Consider the following 14,552-nt stretch of genomic DNA (forward strand, 5'->3'; position numbering starts at 1 on the left):
GCATGGATTTGGGTATTGAGCCCCGTAGTGACTTGCTTGACAGTCACTCAGTATGGTTTACCATAACCTCAAGTATTGAAACACTCATCTGATTAGGATTGACTTGATAGCCATCCAATCAGGAGGGCGAGAATTTCTTATCCTTGATTCCCCAGTATTATCTGAGTTTATTTGCATGCTTAAATAGAGCTATGATTGCTAGGCATGCCAGATATGATTTGATATCATGATATGACTGTTCATGAGCATATTGAGTTTTCTTGCTGGGCTTCAGCTCACGGGTGCTATGTGGTGCAGGTAAAGGCAAAATAAAGCTGGACCACCCTTGAGTTGGAAATCTTAGGTGACGATGTGTACATATGCAGCTGCTCAACTGCCACGGCCGAGGTTTAAAGGAGAAGAATTAGGGTTAAACCCTATTTTGTTGCTTAGATCGACCAGTTGTAAATATTTTCTTGTAATAGACTCTTAAATTATATTTTTGGGATCCCACTGTATACAGTAAACGTTCTAATGAAATGTTATACCTTAACCAAAAATTTTAATCCCTAAACCACTAATCATACTTAGTTACACGATTTTGGCCAAATGACTCGATTAGCGAGTTTAGCACTATTTATAAGGCACACCGTAACAGTCCCTAGAGATTAGGGCATTACAGAATGCCTCTTATATTGTTTAAACCACTGCCTAGCAGGCCCGACCAGAGTTGCAGGGAAAAAGATACACTTTAGGTCGAGCCCGACATTGTGGGCCATCATCATTGTGTTAAACATTCCGAGGTGATCAGACGGATCTCACTCTCCATCAAACTTTGACATGTGCGGCATCCTAAAACCTACAGGATATGTTGCTGCTGCAATCGTCTGAGTCGCAATCGTCCTTTTCCTTCCCGGATAAGATTCTTTTCATTTTCTCTTCCATTAGAGCTAGTCTCTCGAGGGTTTGGTCCTTATTCCCTAGGTTAGCTAGGGGTTGTTCAACAACTCCCATCTTATCATACGCGTTTGACAGGTTATTGTCCCTCCAAGCTCGAGCTTGGTTAGGTGGGGCATTCCCATTGTCGCGTACTATGGGCGAACCTCCCTCATGTCGAGTATAGCTAATATCTTCATCCTGAGCTGATACCTTCTTTGCGAGTTCAGATGATCTCATAAGTCAGGTTATGGGTCATACCGAGGACTTTGCGCTGAACTCAAATGATTTCTTAGGTCACTCTTGGACCTGCCACTACGATGGATTTCCATCCAATAACTTCCGTTTGCGAAGCTTACAACTCGCAGTTGGGATCGAGGGCCTGGATTCTCAACACGCGTTCATGGGACGAAAGTATGTGTGGATGGGGGAGGATTTCGCCTGTTGTCACCATGAACTATAATATCACGTTGAGGACGAGGTGGTGTTGGATGTCTTATAGGTGACGGAGGATGCCTTATTGGCGAGGCTATCCTTGTTCCATCAGGACGGACTAAGGTAGCTCGCCTTTGTTCTACTCCAATGTCCCTAGTTCTTTGTGCCTGGTGCTCTGATCGTGGCACAGAGGTATTTGTTGGAGCATTGTGCCTTCGTGAGCCTGTCCCAGCTCTTCCTCGTGGATTGTCATGGGCATTCCTGGGAATCTGTGAAGAAGGCACCGAGCTTGGGGTCAAAGTCCTTACTGATCGACTGACATGCTGATGACCCCGGTGATGGTCAGTGGGCCGAACATTCTGGTGATTTTGCCTTGAAGGCACAGAACTCGGAGTGGCAGTCCTGACAGATCGACTCAGTTTAGACCGGTTATTCCTGTGGGACTTGTAAGACCCACTTTGCCTCTTTCCGACATTAACGTTAGTTGTAAAAGGGGGTAACCGAGCTAAGACCTCCTCAATCTACCTGTTTGCCCTAGTAAGATGACTCCCCAACTGCATGTTTTCCATCTCGACGACAATCAAATAGCCTGGATTAGGATTTGGCGGTAACGACACCGAACTCCCAGTATCACCCTGACCTGTCGGGTTGTTTTCCCAGACGTTGTTGAACATTCAGACCCCTTTCATTGGGAACAGAGGTATGATGGGCCTCCTACCCACCAGGCTGTTCCATCTCATTATCGTGCATTGAGTGAGTGACCACCATGATGAAAGTTGACTAGAACTTTTGAAGCACTAATTTACTCTCTATGAAAGCACCAAACTGTTGATGCGGTTTTTCACCAACAGTATATTAAGAAAAAAAATGGGTAGATTAGTGCTTGATAGTAAACCGCAATGAAAATAATAAGAACTCACTCAAAAGCACAAAACTTTTATGTGGTTCGGTGGTTAAAATCCACCTAGTCCACATGTCGATATTATTATTGTTTCTCTCTCTATTTTGGCAGAGTTTCAGTATATGAGAATATGGTCCCCCTTTCCTGTCCAATATTCCCAGTATTTATAGGGGAATTCCATGGACAGGTTTTTGGGTCCCCGTGTAAATAAAACGCGTAATTATATATGGTATATAATTGATACAGATTATTCCCATTTATATTGGGATATGATTTGGTAACAGAATAAACACGCTTCTGCTATCTTGGGTAATAAATGATATAGATATTGTACAGCCTAGTCATTAATGAGCGTATAAAGAATTCCCTAGTCTCTTGGATCCTTCAGTATGCATTATATCTAAGTCCTCACGAGCTAAATATCTCACCGGAGCTGGAGCTTGACAGCTATCTGACTCTGAGCTCATAGTAAATCCAGGACGCCTAATATTGGGCTGACCATTATGAGTCTTGAGTTGTTCACATGGTAAATAACTATATTTTACTTGGGTATCTATCCACGTATTCAACTGCTAGCTGTACACGAGCTGGGCAAGTGAATCGTGCTAAGTTTAGGGTACAACAATTAGGTAAACACGTGAGTATCTAGAGTAATCGTCAATGAAAGTGACGAAATACTCAAAACTACCCCTGGCTTGTACATTCAAAGGTCCACAAACATCTAAATGAACAAGTCCAAGTGGTTCTTTGGCCTTTTCACCCTTTGCAGAGAATGGATGCTTAGTCAGTTTGCCTTCTTGACAAGATTCACAGACAGGTAATTCACCTAAGGTGAGTTCCCTCAAAGGCCCGTCCTTTGTAAGTCTTTGAATCCTATCAAAGCCAATGTGACCTAGTCTCAAATGCCATAAATACATCATGTTATCGTTATCGATCTTTTGACGTTTATTGGTCCTAGGTTTAGCTACTTTGAATAAATCATTGTTAAGAGTGAGGGGTTCGTTAGGTCGTAGAATATAAAGCCCGTTTTCCAAACATGCAATACACAATTTTGATCTATTGAAAGAAATAGATATATTAGAACTTGTGAAAGTCATAACAAATTGTTATAATTGCAACATGGAAACTGAAATTAAATTTCTACTAAAATCTTAAATAAAAAATAAATCATTTAAAATTAAAAATTTATTTCTGAACTTCAGATGAGCTCTTCCTCTAGCTTGGACCGCAACGAACGCTCCGTTCCTAACTTTAAGCATTAAGCTGCCTTCGTTCACTTCCTCCCACAATTCAAGAAGTTGTAAAGAGTTACAAGCATGATTAGTAGATCCAAAATCAATAATCCAAACGGATTTATTATTCTCTAAAACACATGTTTCTAAGATATATGAACTATAATCATTACATTTGTTTTTAGCTGCTAGAAACTTGGGACAATCTTGTTTCCAATGCCCCTTCTCTTTGCAGTGAAAACACTTACCTTTACCTTTCTTGTTTTCTTGTTCTTCCCCTTAGGCATCTCTGCATTTGGTTGTGCACTCGTCTTTGCAGGCTTGGGGTTGTTGTTTTGTCCACCTTTCCTCTTGTTTCCAGCTTCCAAAGATGAAGCTTGGTTAGCTTCAGCCTTAGCTGGATCAGCAGTAGTACTAGTAGTTGTCTTCTTTTCTCCTCCCTTACTTGGTCCACCCATGATAGACTCAAAAATTCTGAAGCTCGTTCATGAGCTGTGTCAGACCATAGTTGACTTTATTCGACACATAGTTGGTGGCGAATGGCAAGAAAGCTGGAGAGAGACTGTTAAGGATTAAGCCAACTTGAATTTCCTCATCTATTGTTGCTCCATGCAGTTCAGCTTCCTAAAAGTAGTTTGTCATTTTGATCAGATGATCACGAACATGTTGAGAAGGGGCCATCCGAGCATTGGCATATTTCTTGGTGGCCTCAAAACGAGTCTGCGCTGACTTGGCACCAAACATGTCTTGGAGATGTTCCATGATTTCGTAGGACGTCTTGACATTCTCCATCTTTGTCTTGAGAGTGTCGACCATACTAGTCAACATGTAGTATTGTGCCTTGTTGTTAGCCGCCTGCCAATGCTCATACTTATCCCTCATAGACTTGGTGGCTCTTTCAGCTGGAACTTCCGGGGATTCCTCAGTCATGACGAACTTGGAGTTGTCACCAATCAACACAATGTTGATGTTTTGCTTCCATTTAAGGAAGTTTTCTCCAGTGAGTTTCTCCATTGGAAGTTGAGAAAGGATGGGAGTAGACAGAACCATAATGATACTACAAATGATCAATAAAATAGAAATCAATCACTTTTGCTCAATAAAACTCCTATTCACATAAATTTCAAGAAACAGCACAACATATACCAAAAATATGTAAGATATGAGAAAAAATACCAAAACTATCATATCTTTATTTCTATAGGTTTTTAACTTATCAATGATATCCTTGTCCCGGTTGGTGAGAGTCAAAAATACCACTAGTTAAATAAAGTTGTAAACTTATTTAATAATAGACACCATCATTAACAACCTACTATTCGATCAAAATAAGAAAACAAAATCTCTTATTTTATGAGTTAGACCTACGGTTTCGATAATCAATGGATTTAGTCCTAGTAGTCACTGTAGGGGTGAGTCTGGTAGAATTTGACATATAATTATCTATCTTTCAAAATCTAACCTTGTCAAAATAACTAATGAACACCTTCTGTAGGGGGGCGAATCAAAGCATCTCGAGGCCCCATTAAGCTATTGACCTTGTTAAACCAACGGTGGAGATCGAATATAATTCTTAAAATAAGCTCATTATAAAATTAAAAATAATATTTTAATGATTTATTTATTTTCAGAAATTAATGACTATGGTTCTCCAAAAAATTAAATTTTTAAAACCAAAGTCCAATAATCTTCTATTAATTCTAAAGTGTCACATTGAAACAAATTCAATTAAATTAGGATTAATTTGTTGCTAATCAATATTTAGGTTTAATTATTATAATGAACATATACAATTAAGTCAAACTCAGGCAAATGGGCCTTAACAATTGAGCTTGTATGGAAGAGGGATGGGTCCAGTATGTCGTTCCCATTACTAATGCCCCCATACTTCCATACAAGGTCCAAAAGACAGGAATTTAAACATTCGTTTTATTAATTTTTATTAATTGATTAGGTCCACTATAGTCATGCAAAGCAAATGACCCTTCACAAGTGGAATCACCCACAAGAGAAGAATTTAAACTTTACATTTTCTAATGAACCCAAATAAAACCTATCATTTTATGAATATTTTATTTGGCAAAAGCCATATATTAAGCAAACATATGGGTCACTATATGCATCTAAGCTCAATTGCAAAAATACTACATATAGTGCAAACAGATATGTTATAATTGGATGGGCCTAATCATGTTACTATATGAGCAAGTCTATAAATTTATGCAAAAATACCACAATTTATTTCATTTGCAAAAAAAAATACCACAATTAATTATCTAGAATTTATCCAAAATTCGACTTAATTAAATTTTGCAAAATATAAATAAGTCTGTTTAAATGAAATTTATCAACAATTAACCAAAGTTAATTTAAATTTCATTTATCAACAATCAACTTAGTTTAAGTCATTTTGAAAAATATTAATTTAATTTAAATAGGATTTATCAACAAGTAACCTAAGTTAATTTAAATCTCATTTATTAAAAAATATTTTATTTATTGGTTTGAAAAACGTGATATTTTTAAAAATTTTAACGAAATATAAATTTTTAAAACAAATATCATCAGCTACTTTTGAAAAAATATCTTAAACAGTTAAAAAAATTCAAATATCTATAAAAATATCTAGTCAACAAATTTTCAAATTTCAAATTATTTAAATATTAAAATCCATAGAATAATCAAATATTAATATCTTAAAATATCAGATTTCAAAAAAAAAATCAAGTATTAAAAAAAATCTTTAATATCTGATAATTTAATTCTAATATTTTAATATATAAAAATATTTAAAATTAATTAGTTAACTTATTTTTAAATTTGAATTTAAATCTTTGTAGAAAATATCTATTTTTTAAAAGATCAAACAACAAAAATATCATATTTCAAAAAATATATTTTTAAATAATAGAAAATATGTAATTTTTTTGTATTAACCCATTAAAAAATACATTCAAATTCGAATTTTAAGAAAAAAAAATTCATCACAGGCCGAGGCCAAAGCCTCAAAATTTAAGCAAAAATCTTTGCAGGCCACGGCCTAAGCCCAAAATTTTAAGAAAAATTAATCGCAAGCTGTGGCCAGAGCCCGAAAAAATATTTTTAATAAAATTTTGTGTAATTTTTCAATCCAAAAACGTTTTTTGAATAATTTTTACCATGTTTTATACAAAATAAAGCATATATAAAAATTAATAGCATAGAAAACACAACAAAATAACCTAAAATTACTAATAATCACATAAGAATCAATATGCTCCATAAAAAAAAACATGAAATCCATCCAATTATTCAACACATCAAATAATTCAATTTTTACCATGTTCATGCATTAAAATAAAAGATTACCAAAGGTTCTGAGGCCAATTATTGGGAAAACTTATACAGGATCTTGTTTATTTTCACGTAAATCTTATATTAAACATATTAATATAAGAAAACCTAAAAAATGTTTCTAAAATTGAATTCAAACAGAAATAATGATAAGAACACTTACATTATACGCAATGGAATGATAGAGTCATTCCTTTAGTTTCTCTAACCCTTGTATCCTTTTTGTCACAGAGTATTACCAATAAACTAAACTATTCTTCAATTTTCTTCACAACCTTCCAAAGTATCCTTAGAAACCTAGACTAGTGTAATGACCCAACTATTTCTAAGACCTTGGACCATTAAATCTACTGGACGTAGCTACTATTTTGATACGATCATAAGAAATAACATATCTTTATTGAACACCCAAAATATTGTACTAATACAAATTAGAGTAAAAATATAAAATAAAATGTGACATGGTATGGGATTCCATTGTTTACAAAACATAAAACATAACTTTAAAAAAAAAAACTAGTTGCGGAATTACATCAAAACAAAATTTTAAAAGACTAAAATAAACGTCATCCTCAATCGACACGCAACCCATCCATTCTATTCATCCTCAACACACAAGCCAAGCTGCCAAGAATCCTTCCGCCTTCCATATTCATTCTCCTGCATCAAACTAAAATAAATGAGTGAGCCTAATGCCCAGTAAGGAAAATCTACTGTCAACATACAACATATATCATAAGCATAAGACTACATCATTAATGGCCAATATAAACTATTGGGGCTTGTTAGCTAAACAAGTCATATGCCCAATATAACTTCTTGGGGCTTCCTTATCTAAGCAAGTCATATGCCCAATCATCCATTCTTGGGGCTTGTTATCTTAACAAGTCATATGCCCAATCATAAATTCACGGGGCTTGCTTGTCTAAGCAAGTCATGTGCCCAAGCGACTGAAAAACATACTAATCATAACATAAACATATCATAACATATAAACACATAAAACCTATCCTATTTTCCTTACCAACACCTGGATATTTGAGAACAAGGACGGGATTTGGAACACTCCTAAAACCAACATAAAAACATATGAGTATCTATAGAAAAGAAGATGAAAGGAAACTAAACCATTAAAGAGGGAAACTTACCGAGAACCTTAATGTTTAAGAACTTAAACACCTAACCACGAAACCATAAACAGAAGTTAGGATCTGAAAGAAACTTAAGGAAAACTAAGGAATCATAAAGAATAGAACTTATGAATAATATTACCTTGGATGAACTAGAACCGATCTACACCTCAATATCGGAAACACACTTTATCTCATTACCCAAGTGTTTATAAAGCTTAATATGATAAAGCTTTTATCCCCAAAACCCAAGTGTATCTCTTAATAGAAACCCTAGCAGCTTGAAGGCTCTGAACATAGGTTGAAGAATGAGAGAAATGGCTAGGTACTAGGTCTATTTATAGAGTTCAAGGAGTGAAAATATCTCATTTTAGCTTGAATAAAAAAATGAATATTAAATGAAAAATATTTGAATATTTGGTCAATCAGATGCAGACTTGGTAAAAAAAATTCAGAGGCAAGTCAAGAGGTTAAGTAATGAATCAAGCTCGGATTCTACGAAGTTTGAAAATATGGTCCTAGGGCCGATATATCGCCCACCTTAGGTGATATATCGCCTGGCCCTATATCCTGAGTGTTCGTGATTTCGTTCGTGTGAAGTCAACGTGTTTTCCGTATCTCCTGTGCTGCGATATATCGCCTCTAAGGTTGCGATATGCCGGCATACGTAGATAATTTAAACGCATTTTTGCACGAATTTAGGATAATTAGAGTTGATTAAACAAGTTTGACTGAATAATACGTGATTCCAGTAAGTTCTGGGAGGGTCTAGAGCTTCTAGAAACTTCTATTATTGAATTATCCATTTAAAAATGCTTAAATCCTCAAATAAACAAGATTGTGACAATTGTCATGTTCTTGATGGTTCTGGAAGATTCTAGAGTTTCTAGAACTTTCTTATAATTAAATCCTTAAATAAATATAATTATGACAAGTGTCATGCTCTTAATGGTTCTATTTAAACCTTAGGTTATAATTAAAATATTTCTATGACCAAAAATATTAATCAAACCTTATGTTATAATTAATATTTCTAAACTATAGGTTAAACTTATAAAATCCATAACTATTGATACGAGTGTCCTACTAAGTCCCGTCTTAAACCAAAATCCACGGAATCTAACATACTACTAACTACTACTACAACCTAGCTAGCTAAGTAAATATTCTGGGACTATACAATTCTCAACACATGAGATAGATACATAGAGAAGAAGAGAAAAGAACAATGAGGCTTAGAAAATGACTTATGTTTGTAGAGAGAATCAAAAAACCTACTAGACCTTCTGATCTTCTCGGAAACTTGTGTCTGTCTTCTCTCACTTAGCACTCCTTTTATAGACTCAATTAGGTCATTTAATTTAATTAAAAAATCAATAAAATAATAGATAATATGAGCCCTAGGTCGAAATTATTATGGGCTTTAGGCCCGTGAAATTTCTCATTTAATTATAAGCCAGTTGAACTTAAAATCAAGGTTTGTATTATTTTCTATTGATTAATTAATTAAATAATTATTCAAATCCTTTATCAAATTAATTATTTATAATTTGAACCTTGATTTAAACTTATTTATTAATTTATATACCAATTTATCTTAATTAATAAATTTGCATAATTTCTCTTTTCTTCTCTAAATTACCTAACTGTGTGAAACTATCCAAAATTGACCAGGTCAACTTTGATAATTCTAATTGATAATTAAATCAATTAATTGAGACTATCTACATGATTTTATCAAAGGTACAGTGGGGACCATGGGCCTATGAAATCAAGTTCCAATAAGTTATCATAAATTTAACAAATAAATTTACTAACTTATTAATTCCTCGTGACTCCACTAAAGACTCGGAATTGCACTCTTGAATTCATAAAATGCTCTATAAGCAATATAGATATGTTATTAATTATCCATTGCTACAACCATAATTGTCACTCAATCCTCTATAGACGGTCTACAATGAGATGGGGGTTAAAATATCGTTTTACCCCTCATTGTATTTTATCCTTAAAAAACTTAGTTCCTTATAAATGATATTTCAGTAAACTAATATTAATTACTAAAATGAGATCTCTATCATTTAGCACCTTGAACCAGACTAAAAGGAAACCATCGTTTCATTTCTTCATCAGAAGCTATAGATGTTCATATCTATGATTAATACCCCCACTCAATTATACTACCAAGTTCCCAAGATGTAAGTATGGGCTAGTCCGTAGGGTAAGCTGGTAACGAATAAGTCAAAGAACTCAAATAATACAATCAGTTAGAATACTAACAACTCATAATTGAGATTGAATTGACCTATGGTAAACTATATGATATGACTAGAATAGATAATGACGGTATGTTTACTTATCCTATCAACTGTCAATATTGGTCTAGTCTGATGTAACAAATACATCCGATCTTATCTACTTTGCTAATGTTGTGGAAAGAAAATAACACTGCGATGTGTAAGTAGATCATATCGTACATTGGCAAGTCAGTGTAAATCCTGTGCACTGACTAATCTTAGGACTAACTTATTTTGAACATATAATCATATTTATATTCCACTATGATTACGTCACTATAAATATGATTAGCTATATGCTCGGGATTTAATAGAAGTTTATATTAAACAAATAATCATGAAAATAAAACATGTGAGCAAAGGGATTGACTAAGTGAAAAAAAAATGATTTCTATTCTTTTATTGATAATAAATGAGATTACAAAGAAATTGAGTTTTAATTAGAGCATAAAACCCCAACTGCCCTCTATGATATATGATCATAGAAATAAATAGAAAAATGAAAATTAAGGGATATTTAAATCCTTACCAAATGGATCTTGTTTCTCTGGGCAACAAACACGCATGAACCATTTCACGAAGTATGTGTCCAGATAGCCCAAAGTTTTGATAGTTAGCTCTTGGTCTTCCAGTTAAAAAATAATGTCGATGAAGTCGTGTAGGTGCACTATTATGTGGTGGGGATTGTAACATTCCATGAATTTTCCATTTCTCACTCAACGATGGAACTTTTCTTATGTCTTTTTTTGAGGATCCCCGAATCAAATGATATTTTTGTTCCAATTTTTGCCTCTTCTTCTCCCTCTGAATCAAACTTAATTCTTGCCACAATGATTCAATTCCTATTAGTTTCAATGATAGAATTCAAGAAAGAATTAACCAAATTTGCCTGATGTAGAGGCAATCAAGAAAGCCACATAAGTGAATATATAACCTACATAAAAGTGGGCTAACCCGACCAATCTTGCTTGAATAATGGAAAGAGCCACTGGTTTATCTCTCCATCGAATCAAATTAGCCAAAGGTGTTCATTCATGAGCCCATGCTAAAGTTTCAATCAATTCCTGCCAATATCCACGCCAGGAGATTAAGAACATAAATCCAGTAGCCCAAAAAAGATGTCAAAGTAAGAACATCCACGCATAGACCGATAAACTATTCATCTCAAAGGGGTTATATCCGTTGATAAGTTGTGAAGAGTTTAACCATAGATAATCTCTTAACCATCCCATCAAATAAGTGGAAGACTCATTAAACTGTGAAACGTTACCCTGCCATAATGTGATTTGCTTCCAATGCCAATAAAAAGTAAACCATCCAATGGTATTTAACATCTAGAAAATTACCAAATAAAAAACATCCCAAGCCGAAATATCACAAGTACCGCCCTGTCCCGGACCATCGCAAGGAAAACAATAACCAAAATCCTTTTTATCTAGCATTAACTTGGAACCGCGTGCATCTAAAGCACCTTTTACTAAGATCAATGTACTTGTATGTAAACCTAGAGCAATAGCATGATGAACCAAGAAGTCTCCAAGTCCTATTGTTAAGAATAATGAATTACTATTTTCATTTACAACATTTAACCAACCAGGCAACCATATGCTTCGACCTGCGTTGAACGCTGGAGCATTCGTTGAAGATAAAAGTACATCGAACCTATATGAAGTTTTACCATAAGCAGATTGTATCCACTGGGCAAATATAGGTTCGATCAAGATTTGTTTTTCCGGAGTAACAGAAGCAGGCATGACATCATAATGAACATAAAGTCCCAAAGTATGGAACCCTAGAAAGAGGCTTACCCAATTTAAATGGGATATGATAGCTTCTTTATGGTCTAACATTCTTGCCAATACATTATCCTCATTTTGTTCTAGATTGTAATCTCTAATAAAAAATATAGCTCTGTGAGCAAAAGCTCCTGTCATAATGAATCCTGCAAAATATTGGTGATGAGTATATAAAGCAGCTCGAGTAGTAAAGTATTGTGCTATGAATGCATAAGCAGGTAAATAGTACATGTGTTGAGCAACCAAGGAAGTAATAACCCCCAAAGAGGCTAGAGAAAGACCTAATTGAAAATGAATTGAATTATTGATTGTGTCATAAAGACCTTTATGTCCACACCTCAATCTCCCCTCGGAGGAATATGTGCTTCTAAAAGATTTTGTATACTGTGCCCAATCCCGAAATTTGTTCTATACATATGACCAGCAATAAGAAAAATAAATGCAATAGCTAAATGATGATGAGCAATATCAGTCAGCCATAAACTTTGTGTTTATGGATGGAATCCCCTGAGAAGAGTTAGAATAGAAGTTCCTACTCCTTGGTAGGTACCAAATAAATGACTACTTGAATCAAGGTTTTGAGCATAAAGATTCCACTGACCTATAAAAAGTGGGCCTAATCCTTGGGGATGCGGCAATGCGTCTAAGAAATTATTCCATCGAACGTATTTCCTGTGGATCCAGGAATAGCGACATGAACTAAATGTCTTGTCCAAGCCAAGGAGTTTACTCTGAATAGTCCTGACAAATGATGATTAAGACGAGATTTGACATTTTTAAACCACGAAATGCTCGGTTTCCATTTCGGTTGTAGGTGAACCAACCCGCTATTAAAGATATGACCGAAAGAACTAATAAAAAAGAGCTCCATTACACAGATCTCCATTAGTACATAAATTGATTGTATAAGATCAGATCATGTCTTTTTTTTCCCTTCAAATTTAATGTTTCTTTTCATATTTAATATAAGTAACTTGTCACCCCTCTTATGGTAATTGATTACTCCTCTTAGGGCAGAAGTTTACTCCTCTCAGGATAATTGGCTACCCATCCTGATAACATGTTATTTAACCTATATCTACAATTTTTTTTACATACTTGGAACCTTGAAAAATCAATCAAGTAACTAATTACCTTACCCAGACTTTGGCAAAAAAAGACATACAATCTAAAATAAAGGAAAAAAAATGTTTATAAAAAAATAAACACAATTCATAATAAAAAAATCGCAAAACAACTAAAGAAAAATTTAATATAAAAATGAATAAATAGCATTTTTGCCCCCGAACTATGACCATTGTATGATCGTGCTCCCTGAATAATTCGCGATGTTAAAAATTCCCCCCAAACTATGCACGTTACTAAAATATGGGACTTCTGTTAGATTTTGTCCTATGTGGCTAACAGATTGATGACGTAGCATATTGTCTGTTGATGTGGTAGTGTCATGTGTAGAATAATTATCAATTTTGCCCCCCGAACTTTGACCATTACCAAATTATACCCTTTTTATAAAACATATATATATATATGTTTTTTCTTAAAAATAATAATTAATTCCTTAATAAATAAAAAATTTTAATTATCAACAAATAACTCTTTTTCACTTTTTCTTAAACAATATTAATTAAAACTATTTTAGAATGAACATTTAAAATAAATACTAAAACAAAGAAAAAACTTTTAATTAAAGAGGTGGACAAAAGACTTTAATAAATAAATACAAATTTTAATTTAAGAGGAGGATAAAGGGGAAAAACTTTGTTTTAGGATTTATTTTTTAATTTTTATATTAACATATATATTGTAAAAGAAAAGAAAAAGTAAAAAAAAAAAATTATTTGCTATTAATTAGATTTTTATTTTTTGAGTATTTGAATTTTATTTAATTAATTTAGTATTGATTATTTTCTTAATCTTTTAAAATGATTTTTTTTTAATTTTTAAGGATTTAATTATCAATTTAAAAAAAAAATTAGACTTAATAAAAAGGGCACAATTTGGTAGTGGTCAAAGTTTGGGGGACAAAATTTCTAATTATTATATATATGGCACTGCCACATCAAGGGACAAAATGCTACATCATCAATTCGTTAGCCACCTAGGACGAAATCTAACAGAAGTCTCATATTTCAGTAACGTGCATAGTTTGGGGGGAATTTTTAACATCGCAAATCATTCGAGGAGCACGATCATACAGTATTCATAGTTCGGGGGGCAAAAATGCTATTTATTCTATAAAAATAGTTATATAAATTTAATATAAAAAATTAAATAAGGTAAAAAAAATAATAACCAAATTACAAAAATATCATTCCAAAATAATAAAACTACGGCATAAACTAACTTTTACCATAAACTAAAAGTGAAAATTCTTTAAAAAAAACATAAAATAACTTTTTAAAAAAAATCATATTATTGCAAACTTTCTTAAAGGGAAATTTGACTTTTAATGCATTAAGTGACACTGTATAACAAAATGATACCAACCTAAAAAAACATCACATTTTTAT

At 33.6% G+C, this 14,552-nt stretch overlaps 1 pseudogene; it reads right to left on the minus strand.

Moving 5' to 3' along the window:
* Positions 1-11,364: 11,364 nt before the first annotated feature.
* Positions 11,365-12,941, minus strand: LOC133805840 (photosystem I P700 chlorophyll a apoprotein A2-like; annotated as a pseudogene).
* Between the last annotated feature and the right edge of the window lie 1,611 nt (positions 12,942-14,552).

Source organism: Humulus lupulus, chromosome X (assembly GCF_963169125.1).
Source record: "Humulus lupulus chromosome X, drHumLupu1.1, whole genome shotgun sequence".
In the NCBI taxonomy this organism is placed as follows: domain Eukaryota; kingdom Viridiplantae; phylum Streptophyta; class Magnoliopsida; order Rosales; family Cannabaceae; genus Humulus; species Humulus lupulus.